Source organism: Elgaria multicarinata, chromosome 4, assembly GCF_023053635.1.
Source record: "Elgaria multicarinata webbii isolate HBS135686 ecotype San Diego chromosome 4, rElgMul1.1.pri, whole genome shotgun sequence".
Taxonomy (NCBI): domain Eukaryota; kingdom Metazoa; phylum Chordata; class Lepidosauria; order Squamata; family Anguidae; genus Elgaria; species Elgaria multicarinata.
The window spans coordinates 27181079-27192869 of NC_086174.1; the positions used below are offsets into that span (position 1 = coordinate 27181079).

The window sequence follows — 11791 nt, forward strand, 5'->3', positions numbered from 1 at the left end:
AGAAGGGGCATATCCAGGAGGCTCTTGCCCACAGGCCCCCTGTTGGGTGTGGGCCCTCACCAGGTTGGGTGTGGGCCCTCACCATGCCTACCCTTGACACTGGCCCTGTGTATGAGTGTAGCTATTGTGAAAAAGCAGGCCCCCCCTGGTTGATTTGGAAAGTTTAGGCACATAGGGTTGGACCCAGGATCTGCCTTATATTAAAGGGAGGATTCCGCTCACCAAAGGTGCCTCTGTCCAATGTTGTGGATCCTTCCTTTGGCCTAATGCCTCTCACTTGTTCAGCATGGTCCTCTGACCACCAGTGTAGCATTTTCGCTGGGGATGGGTAGGTGGGCTGCCATGGGGAGAAGAGGGCAGGGAGGTCCACTTCCACCAGAGTGGTTTCGCACATCTAAATGTGGATCTCATCCATAAAGTTTGTACACTTTATGGATGAGGCAGCCAACTGAACGCACATAGGCCAATCAAACTTCCCACCACCATGCACATTTCAGATGGCCATGTGTCCTCTTTTACAGAGGACCATGCTCTTCATGAAAGTGGTCTCTATTTGAAGCGCTGCTCAATCCAATTTCATAAGAACCATAAGAACTGTTGCCCTTTAGCAGTTAGAGCCTGTCCTCTATTTGAAGGTGTCCTCTGTTTGAAGAATTGCCTGGCTTAAAGATAAACAACAGATCACCAGAATAGATCAAAACCAGGATGGCCACGTGGCCTCTTTTGTAGAAGACAGTCCTTTGTTTGCAGGGCTGTCAGAGCACTATCCTTGATTTCAATGGGACCTAAGTGCAGTTAACTTGATCTGCCTCTAACCCTGGAGTGGGAGACCTCTGCCCCTCCAGATGTTGTTGACCTATAACACCCATCACCCCTCAATATTGGCCATGCTGGTTGGGGCATTACGAGAACTGATCAAAACCAGGGTGGCCATGTTTCCTTTTTTACAGAGGGAAATCCTCTGTTTTGCAGGGCTCTCAGAGCACTATCCTCTATTTGAAGGTGTTCTCTGTTTGAAGGGTTGCCTGGCTTTAAGCTAAGGAACCATAAAAACTGTTGCCCATCAACAGTGAGCAGCAGAATGATCAGGAAGGCTACCTGAGGGGAGTCTACACCAGCCATTTATTGCAGGATTGTATCTCAGTCATCACTAACGGGGCACATGATGTTCACCTGCTCCCGCAGTGATCTCAGTTCCACCTCTCATTTGTCCCAGAATATTCCTGACTGCTTTTGTTGTGGTTTTCCAGGCTCTCCCGCTTCCATTCCGAAGGACGTGTGCAGTGTTCCCCTCCCTTTGCGATGTCGCTGCTGTTCATCATGATTTGTGGGCTCCCTGAACAGCCAATCAGCTGTGAGAAACATGGCCATGGATATTGGAGGTGTGCGGGAGTGGACCTGTCTGCCATGTCCACCACGTTTTGGATGGGTGTCAAGAGTTTCATTTCTGAATGTTTTTTTTAATACAACCACAGCTCTGCGCAGAAGCTCATATTCGATGGAGTTTGTATGCCCCATATGTTGCTGAGTGTCTGCGCTCATGTGCATGCCTCACGACTCATTAAAAAAGAAATCCTCTGCCCCATAGATGGGTGTGACGCAGCTCTGCGCAATGCTGGGGACAGCACTTGTACGCGTCATCTGTCTAGCACTGCCCTCTTCTACTGATACGCATGTGAAAGCGGCATAACGGGGTACACATGCTCCCGCAATAGCACTCCTGTCATTGCGGTGCACATCAGTCATGTGCACCCCAAGAGGGGCGATCGTGGAAGCAAGGAACATGCGGAAGCATCCTTCTTCTGTAGTGAAAGTCCTGCAGGTGTAGATTAGTCGCAGTCTTCCACACTATGGTGAGATGTATTTAAATTATAATCATTATTTCTAAATTTGTATCTATACATATGATTCAGTCTATGCAAATGCCATGCAAGTCAGTGTCCTCTTGCATCTTCTTCTTTTGGCAATGCATTTCCTCTTTGGGTCTACGGCCATACTACCCTGAATGCGCCCGATCTCATCTGATCTCGGAAGCTAAGCAGGGGCAGACCTGCTTAGTACTTGGATAGGAGACCGCCTGGGAATACTGGGTGCTGTAGGCTTAGAGCCAGTGTGGTGTAGTGGCTGAAGTGTTGGACTGGGAGTCAGGAAATCCGGGTTCTAGTCCCCACTCGGCCATGGAAACATACTGGGTGTTTTTGGGCTAGTCACAGACTCTCAGCCTAACCCACCTCACAGGGTTGTTGTGAGGATACAATGGAGAGGAGGAGGATTATGTATGCCACCTTGGGTTCCTTTGGAGGAAAAAAGGCGGGATATAAAAAAATGGAAATAAAATAAAATAAATAAAAATATTCATTGTGCCTTATCCTGTCATCTGAAAAAAATGGCCAGCTCTGCACTTGAAGGGAGTTTTGCTTTGGTATTTCGAGTATGAACTGGAAGACATTTGACAAATTATGTGTGCGGGGCATTGGGGGGGGGGGAGTCGCTGGGAAGAACATCCTGACTGCTTTAGGCATAATGGCCCTATTGTTGTTTGATTGCATAGGACTGTAAAGGAAGGAGGTTTAAAACCCACCATAAACAGCGGCTTTCTTCTGCTTTACAACTTAAGTGCTCTTTCCGCAGCCCTTTCTCTTAAATGAATTAGAATCTAGCAACCAAGGAATAATGAAAATGGCTTTTACTTAACATGCCAGTTGTTTAATATTAAATTAAGGATGATCACTGTAGACACATTGCTGTGGGGAAATTCTCCGCCGCCTCCCAAGTCCAAAGCAGGAAGCCATCGTCTTTTAAGACGCTGAAAGTAATTACACTGCTGCTGTTGTCTTTTTTCTTTTTATCCAAAATTTGTTTTAGTGGAAGTTGCTATATAAAAGGAACAACTTGAATTACATTTCACAGTGCCTGCCAAAAGTGAATGGCCTTCTCTGGGGGTGCTGAGTATTGCTTTCCTTAGTATACAATGTCTTACATCCAGGGTAATGGCTGTTCAACTGCTGTTCAACCATTTCAGATCTATGGGAACAGGTTGCTGGGATGACTCATGTCTCAGTTCTGGCTTGGAGCGCACACCCAAGTCTATGGGTTCATCTACACCAAGCAGTATATCCCTCTATGAAACTGGTATGAAAGCGCTATATAAAAGGCAGGAGCCACACTACTGCTTTATAGCGATATTGAAGTGCACTGCAGGAACTACACTACTGCTTCATACTGCTACCGACGTGCACAGACAACTGTTGGGGCCCATGACACATCTACAACAAGCAGGATATAACACTATGAAAGTGGCATGAAAGCGGTATAAGGTATGTGTCAATGGGCTCCAACAGTTGTCAGTGCACTTCAATACTGCTATAAAGCAGTAGTGTGTGGCTCCTGCTTTTATATACCGCTTTCATACCACGTTCATAGTGGAATATCCTGTGTGGTGTAGATGAGCCCTATATGGGTTCCTGGTTTGAACTAGGGATGTTGGAGAAATCCACAATAGAATCAAATGAGTTTGAATTTCTATGAATCTGACCCATGGATTCCGCTGAGGATCTGCTTTTATTGAATTGCCTGGATTCTGCAGACTTGTGGACCACCTTTGTATTTTCTACAATTTTATACAAGTCTAGTCATAGAAAAATACATAAAATAAAACAGATACCAGCTGAAAATGTGCATCCCCCCCATAGGCTAAAGCATAAGAATGGGCATTGGAACGGAAGTGGATTTGAACATCTTAGCAAGTGCAAATTTGTGCAATTGGAAAAAAAAACTGATTCCATTTGTGAGTAGCCAATGGAATGAAACCCATTTTTAATTAGCTTAAGATTTAATTTTGACACCCCTCCTCCCAAGTAAGAAAGTTTTTTCTCCTTGCTAGACCACTCCTTCAAACAGATCACAGTCGATCCAGTCTAGACATATGATTAATCACCCAGGTCTTGGCTCTCTGGTAACCTGAATACAATAATTTATGAAGGGGTAACTTACTAGGGATGTGCTCCGCTTCTAATCGGACCGGCGAATTAGAAGCGGAGTGGGGTGCTTCGCCTCCCCTTAAGGCGGAGGCGAAGAGGATTGGGGGGCCGGCGGAGCGTGGCGAAAAGGACCGAGGTGAAGGCGGATCCTTCGTCTCGATCCGGAGCTCCGCCGGAAAGGTAAGTGGGGTTTACCGGGCCCTGCCGCTGTCGCTGTCGCCCATGCGGCGACAGCGGCAGGGCCCGGTAAATCCCCCCTCCTCTCCCTTACCTGCCTCCGTCCGTGGTCCGTCGGCTTCTTCAATTGAGCCCGCGGTTCAACCAGGAAGTCTAGGCTGCACTTGCGGTCCAGACTTCCTGGCTGAACCGCGGGCTCAATTGAAGAAGCCGACGGACCACGGACAGAGGCAGGTAAGGCCCCCCTCCCCCTTGGTCCCTTACCGGGCTCTGCCGCCGTTGCCGCATTACCCCGCCACCCTCCTCTCCCGGCCTTACCTGGCACCACTCCCCTCCACTGCGGAGCTTCGATTTGGAGCTGGAGCTCCACGGTGAAGAGGAGCGGAGTATGGGCGGAGCGGCGCGGAGCAGAGCGGGCCGATCCAAAATTTTCGGATCGGCCCGCGGGGCGAAGCGGGGGGTCCATGCATACCCCTATAACTTACCATGGTCATATTTGCGTATTTGTTTGTTTGTTTCAGGCTATAGACCTTACCCTTGTAATGCAAAGGCAAAACTCAGAGCAGCACAATAGCAAACTGAAAATGACAACATCAATAAAACAGAACAGATGCAGTCATAGCAGAAAACACGCACACCATAGTCAGACAAAAAGCATCAGGTTGGCAAGGCAAAAGCCTGCTGGAATGGAAAAAAAAAGACATCTCTACCGAGCGGTGGAAGAAAACCATAGCAGGGACAGCAGATCTTCATGGGGCAGTATTGGGGAAGCCACTGAGAAGGCCCTTGTTCCAATTTGTCATACTCTTGTTCCAGCTAGCTTGCATAGTTGGGAGTAAGAGAAGGCCCTCTCCACTTGACTGTAATGAGTCCTCATGCTGATATGACAGGAGGCATACAGAACCATTTGGTTATATGCATGCTCTAATAACATAGTTTTTGCAATATGTCAGGAGGGGGTCTACATGCATACCCCTCGTCCATGTAAAGGGGGAACCCCCTGATTGGGATTTTCCTTAGGACCACAGCAGAGGAGAAATGGGTTGAATACCCCTCCACCTGCTCTAGTCCTGTTAGTTATCAACCCCACATGTGATATAATTTGCACTTTTAAACACCTGCACATGATATGAAAAGATGTACATTTAGCAACTAATTCATCACACTTTTCAACATCATGCATGGGCTGCAAGCTCATGAGGATCAGTTTGGTGTAGTGGGGAAGGTTTTAGACTTGGATCTTAGAAACATCAACACATGGTTTTCATGGGTTGCTGTTTGGGCAAACCCTAGTCATTGGCCTACTCTAGGGTTAATTTGAGGCATACTACTGCTACTATTTTCTGTACCAGTGCTTAATCCTGAAACTGTGAAGAGTGCTTCTGAGTGTCTGCAGAGTCCCCTTCCCTCACCCCTATACACCTGGAATCAGGTGACAAAATTTCCTGGCAGGATCCTGGTCACTTTTCTTTTTAGAAACTATTTACTGCTTCTTTATCCCATGTGTAAAATATAAAGGCCAGCTAGTCTGCCTCATGTATGTGTGGTTCAGATGTGTGATAAAAAACTGTAGAGACTTTGGTGTCTATTTCAAATAAATAAATAGAGTGAATAGGTATGCTTGCAAAGATAAAATAGGTGAAGTTTATCAGCTTTGCTATATTGGAAAGAGTTTTCATTCTTTACAACAAGCACCTGTCACATTTTCAAACTTCATTCCATAATCATGAGGACTAGTAATCATAAAATTAAAACAACAAATCAAACAGATTCTATGAGTGATACAATTCTTTGTAATGTATGTGCGTGTATGTGTGTGGCAACCATGCCTACTGAAAAGGTGGCCTTTGTTTCTTAGCTATTTTAGGTTATACATAGATATATTTTGATATTCCTCACTGAGCTAAACTGTATCAAAGCTACTCATTTACTTAAACATCCCCTAAATACAAGTGTTGAAAACCGCACCCACCCACCTATTGAGCAACTCCTAACTTATCACCCCCTCCTAATATTTTCATCTTATTTCAAAGACCTATTTAAAGACCTTTAAAAAAATCCTGTCAAGTTTGCATATTATAAACATTCTTCTTCTTTGCTTGGTGGAACCAGCCCAAAGCCTTCACAATGGGGGAACTAGATGTTAATGAGCCGAGATTGTGGGAAAATGAGTACAGTGGTGGCCTGCATGACCCTGCACAATAATGCTACATTTAGCACATTCTTTTCCATTTGTGTTCTAAGCATTAAGGGAGCAGCAAGCCAGGCTTTGTTTTACAGAGAACTGGTTTCCTAGAAGAGTGCAGGGTAGGGAGGGTGAGTTAACTGTGCCTGCCCCTCTAGGCAAATAACAGCTGCTTTCATAAGTATGGCCACCAAATCTTCCAGGGGAGTATGGACTTGTTCGGCATTTTGCTTAGACGAACCTGTAGGAAGATTTAAGCACTACGGGAAATACACGTCAACGAGCACACGTCACACGCTTCATTCCAGAGGAGCCAGAACAATTGGGACAAGAGAGCCCAATCTAAGGTAACCATATGAAAAGGAGGACAGGGCTCCTGTAACTTTAACAGTTGCATAGAAAAGGGGATTTCAGCAGGTGTCATTTGTATATATGCAGAACCTGGTGAAATTCCCTCTTCATCACAACAGTTAAAGCTGCAGGAGCTATACTAGAGTGACCAGATTTAGAAGAGAGCAGGGCACCTTCAGCTTTAACTGTTCTGATGAAGAGGAAATTTCACCAGGTTCTCCATATATACAAATGACACCTGCTGAAATTCCCTTTTTAATACAACTGTTAAAGATACAGGAGCTCTGTCCTCTTTTTCATATGGTCACCCTACCCAATCACAAAATGAGTAGTGATCCTGCCAAATCACCATCAAGCACTTCCAAAAATTTTGTACACAGATCTAGGGTGCAAATTGCAATAGCAACAACAACAACCACAACCATCATCATCATCATCATCATCATCATCATCATCATCATCATATGTTCAGGCTGTGAGTGGTGTACCTTATGCACTAGCCCAGCACGAGAGGGAGGTATCAGCAGGCTTGGGGAAATCCTGACTTTAAGGGGGGAAGCCTCATAGCTGGTACACATTCACAGGCTCTCACTTGCAACTTCTAATATCTCTGCAAAGGGCAAGAGGTTTGGGAATAGGGTGACCATATGGAAAGGAGGACAGGGTTCCTGTATCTTTAACAGTTGTATAGAAAAAGGAATTTCAGCAGGTGTCATTGTATGCATTGTATGCAAAAGAATGCCATTGTAATGTGTGCGGGATTATTAGGGCTGAGTAGAAGTGAGGTCGAATGGGCCTTAAGAAGCATTGCTAATAACAAGGCAGCAGGAGACGACGGTATCCCAGCTGAACTGTTTAAAATATTGCAAGATGATGCTGTCAAGGTGATGCATGCCATATGCCAGCAAATCTGGAAAACACAAGAATGGCCATCAGACTGGAAAAAATCAACTTATATCCCCATACCAAAAAAGGGAAATACTAAAGAATGTTCAAACTATCAGACAGTGGCACTTATTTCACATGCCAGCAAGGTAATGCTCAAGATCCTGCAAGGTAGACTCCAGCAATTCATGGAGCGAGAATTGCCAGATGTACAAGCTGGGTTTAGAAAAGGCAGAGGAACTAGAGACCAAATTGCCAATATCCACTGGATAATGGAGAAAGCCAGGGAGTTCCAGAAAAACATCTATTTCTGTTTTATCGACTATTCTAAAGCCTTTGACTGTGTGGATCATAACAAACTGTGGCAAGTTCTTGGTGGTATGGGGATACCAAGGCCCTTGCTAGACCTGCCGGCTTATGCCGGCAGGGAGGCGGGGCCGAGGCGCGCTGACGTTGGCGCGCCTCCCCCAGGCTACCAGACGGCGGACGCGTAACGATGTCACGTCCCTGCCGGCGTCCGCCATTTTTTTTTTATTTTAAAGGGGCCGGGTGCGGCCCGAAGACGGCGGACAAGGTAAGTGGTTTTTTTTGTTTTTTTTACGGGGGAGGGGCAAAGGATCACAGGGTGGGTGGCAGGGTGGGTGGCACGGGGGGAGGCCGGGTGCGATCGCGCCGCGCGCCGCCCGAGCCCGGGCAATGCCTGGCATGGGGCAGCATTGCCCGGGCAGTGTGCGGCGCTATCACACCCGCCCTCCCCCCGTGCAACCCACCCTGCCACCCACCTTGTGATCCTTCGCCCCCCCCCCCCGCCGATGTGCCCGGTCCGCGCTGTGCCCGGTCTGCAGCTTTTCGCGGCTCCTCGCGAGTAAGCGAGGAGCCACGAAAAGCTGCGGAAGTCCCTAGACGTTCCCCAGCTCCGGCCTGAGGCCGGAGCTGGGGAAAAGGCGCGCCATAAGCGAATTCGCTTATGGCGCGTTGGAGGAGGCCTCAGCGCGGCCTGTCTCCGGATTCCCCTGTGCGTCATCTGGACGCACAGTAGGGAAGCCGGGACAGAAGGCGCGCTAAGGCCTCGTCTAGGAAGGCCCCCAGTCATCTTGTCTGCCTCCTGAGGAATCTGTATAACGAACAAGTAGCAATGGTAAGAACAGACCACGGAACAACGGACTGGTTTAAGATTGGGAAAGGAGTACGGCAGGGTTGTATACTCTCACCTTACCTATTCAACTTGTATGCAGAACACATAATTCGACGTGCTGGGCTTGACGAATCCAAGGCTGGAGTTAAAATCACAGGAAGAAACATTAACAACCTCAGATATGCAGATGACACCACTTTGATGGCTGAAAGCGAGGAGGAGCTGAGGAGCCTTATGACAAAGGTGAAAGAAGAAAGTGCAAAAGCTGGGTTGCAGTTAAACCTCAAAAAAACCAAGATTATGGCAACCAGCTTGATTGATAACTGGCAAATAGAGGGAGAAAATGTGGAGGCAGTGACAGACTTTGTATTTCTGGGTGCAAAGATTACTGCAGACGCTGACTGCAGCCAGGAAATCAGAAGACGTTTACTTCTTGGGAGGAGAGCAATGACAAATCTTGATAAAATAGTTAAGAGCAGAGACACCACACTGACAAAAAAGGTCCGCATAGTTAAAGCAATGGTATTCCCCGTAGTAACCTATGGCTGCGAGAGTTGGACCATAAGGAAAGCTGAGCGAAGGAAGATAGATGCTTTTGAACTGTGGTGTTGGAGGAAAATTCTGAGAGTGCCGTGGACTGCAAGAAGATCAAACCAGTCCATACTCCAGGAAATAAAGCCAGACTGCTCACTTGAGGGAATGGTATTAAAGGCAAAACTGAAGTACTTTGGCCACATAATGAGAAGACAGGATACCCTGGAGAAGAGGCTGATGCTAGGGAAAGTGGAAGGCAAAAGGAAGAGGGGCCGACCAAGAGCAAGATGGATGGATGATATTCTGGAGGTGACAGACTTGACCTTGGGGAAGTTGGGGGTGGCGACAGCCGACAGAAAGCTCTGGCGTGGGCTGGTCCATGAAGTCACGAAGAGTCAGAATCGACTGAACGAATAAACAACAAAAAGAAGTGAGAATGAGTAACTCACTGCTCTTCTTGACAATGTAAGATGTGACTGTAGTATTTCCCCAATCATTGCACTACAGCTATAGTTTTTTGGTCTAAAGATATTTCACTATGTGTTGAAGAAGGGTTTCGGAAAGCATAAATTGGAGTTAAGCACTTGGTTCCTAGTGACCTTTTGCAAGAGGAAAGGTACTTGTAGCCCTTTGTGTGTCCGAAAATTGTTCCCCAAAGGCTTGCATGATGTTTGAATAGTTGGGTTTAAAGGAGAGAAAATGCAATTTGTGAGCAGTTCCGTGAGTTGGTTGCACCTGCCAAGTCTCTTGAATGCATGACTTCCTTCTCCAGGGCACTGACAATCAAAGTTGTGTGAAGGTTCACACTTAATGTGAAACTAGAGAATTTTAGCTTTGGATGCCAGAGGTCAAAGGCTACTTTTCTCTTGTTATATGTGCCAAGCGGCTTCTTCAAGCCAAATTGTAGCCTACTAAATAGGAAATGCCAGAAAAAAACAAGTCATATTCATTAACTTTGTAGGCAGTTCTTGAGGGTTAAAAAGGAAAGAAAGACTCTTAAACATCACCTGGAAAAGCTGCAAATTTTAAAGAAGTGTTATAAAATAACATATCTGGACATTGTACCCTTTCTTCGTTTGTACATTTTTGATAGATTTATTGTTTATTACATACTACACTTGTATCCCTCCCTTCCATTATCTAGGATGACATATATGTATTATCCTATTATTTTACTCACACCAACCCTGTGAGGTAGTTTAAACTAAGGCCTTTGCTATATCAGGCAATATCCCGGGGTGATACCCGGGATCATCCCGGTGCATCCAGATGACGCACAGGGGATCCCGAGCTCAGGCAGGGATCAACCCTGCCTGGCCCTGGGATATAGCCTACCCTTTTGGGCCCATTTTTTCCTGCGGTCTCGGGCTGAGTGTGTGGCCCACTTTTGCGGCTTTTCCTGGCTCCGCACAATAAAAGCTCCTGAGCCAAGAACCACAGAGATGCCTGGCCCAAAGGCCATGAGTTTGCCCAAACTTTTAAAGCCATCCAAATTGGAGGCCATCCCTACATCTTGTGGAAGTGAGTTCCATAGTGTAACTGCGCTGTGTGAAGAAGTCCTTCCTTTTCTCTGTCCTGAATCTCCCACCAATCAGCTTCACGATATGAACCCACTGGGACAATTTCGCCCTCTCCAAGTTCTCCATGCAGTGCATATTTCTGAACACCTCTCCCATGACCTGCTTTTGTTTCTAAGGTAAAAAGGCCCAAATCTTTCCTTAAACGGGTTTCTCCAGCCTCTTGCTCACATGGGTTGCGCTTTTCTACACCTTTTCCAACATCCTAGAATTCATCCGATGAAGCTCATTGACGGGAGATTCAGGCCAGATTAAAAGGAAGGACTTCTTCACACAGAGCATAGTTAAACTATGGAATTCACTACCACAAGATGTAGTGATGGCCACCAATTTGGATGGCTTTCAAAGGGGCCCATTTACCTTGGCGCACGAGCGTTCGTGCGCTTCATTCCTTTTTTTAAAAAAAGGCAGACGCAACGGGTCTCTCCTTGAGCTCATCGCGCCTGATGTGTAGACTTGGGCGACATCCCACGATACTTGCATCATGAGGTCTCCTCTTGTCTGGCGCAGATTTACTGGTAGGTCTAGCAAAGGCCTTAGCGAGTGTGACGGACCCCAGTTTACCTAGCTGGCTTCCATATATCAGTATCAAGAATGACGTTAGCGTAGCCAGTCTCTCATTGCAAATTATGGATTTTGAGGTTCAGTTTAAATTCTCCCGGCTTGCTCTAACTTTCCCCCCTCTCAAGATTGGTGTGCCTCCTCTGCAAAGGATCAAAGAGGATTTCTCGGTAGCATGCATAAACCAGACCTTTACATTTGTTTCATAACAGAAACATGATCCACTTGAAGAGTGAATTAATACACTTCTCAGATATGAATAGCCCACCCAGCATGTGAACTAGCAAGATGTAAAAGAAGTTAAAATGCAGGCACAATTCTGCCTGTTGTGAGAGCATTCCGTATTTCATATGATTCATAGAATCATACGAATTCTAATGATTCGGAAATCATAGAGTCATATGAT

General features: G+C 46.3%; 1 non-coding gene across 1 annotated transcript; it reads left to right on the plus strand.

Annotated features, from left to right (window-relative positions):
• The first annotated feature begins 1983 nt into the window (after nucleotides 1-1983).
• LOC134398573 (5S ribosomal RNA) lies at nucleotides 1984-2102 on the plus strand. The gene has a single exon (XR_010025441.1). It is a non-coding gene; the product is annotated as a 5S ribosomal RNA (ribosomal RNA).
• Nucleotides 2103-11791: the final 9689 nt, after the last annotated feature.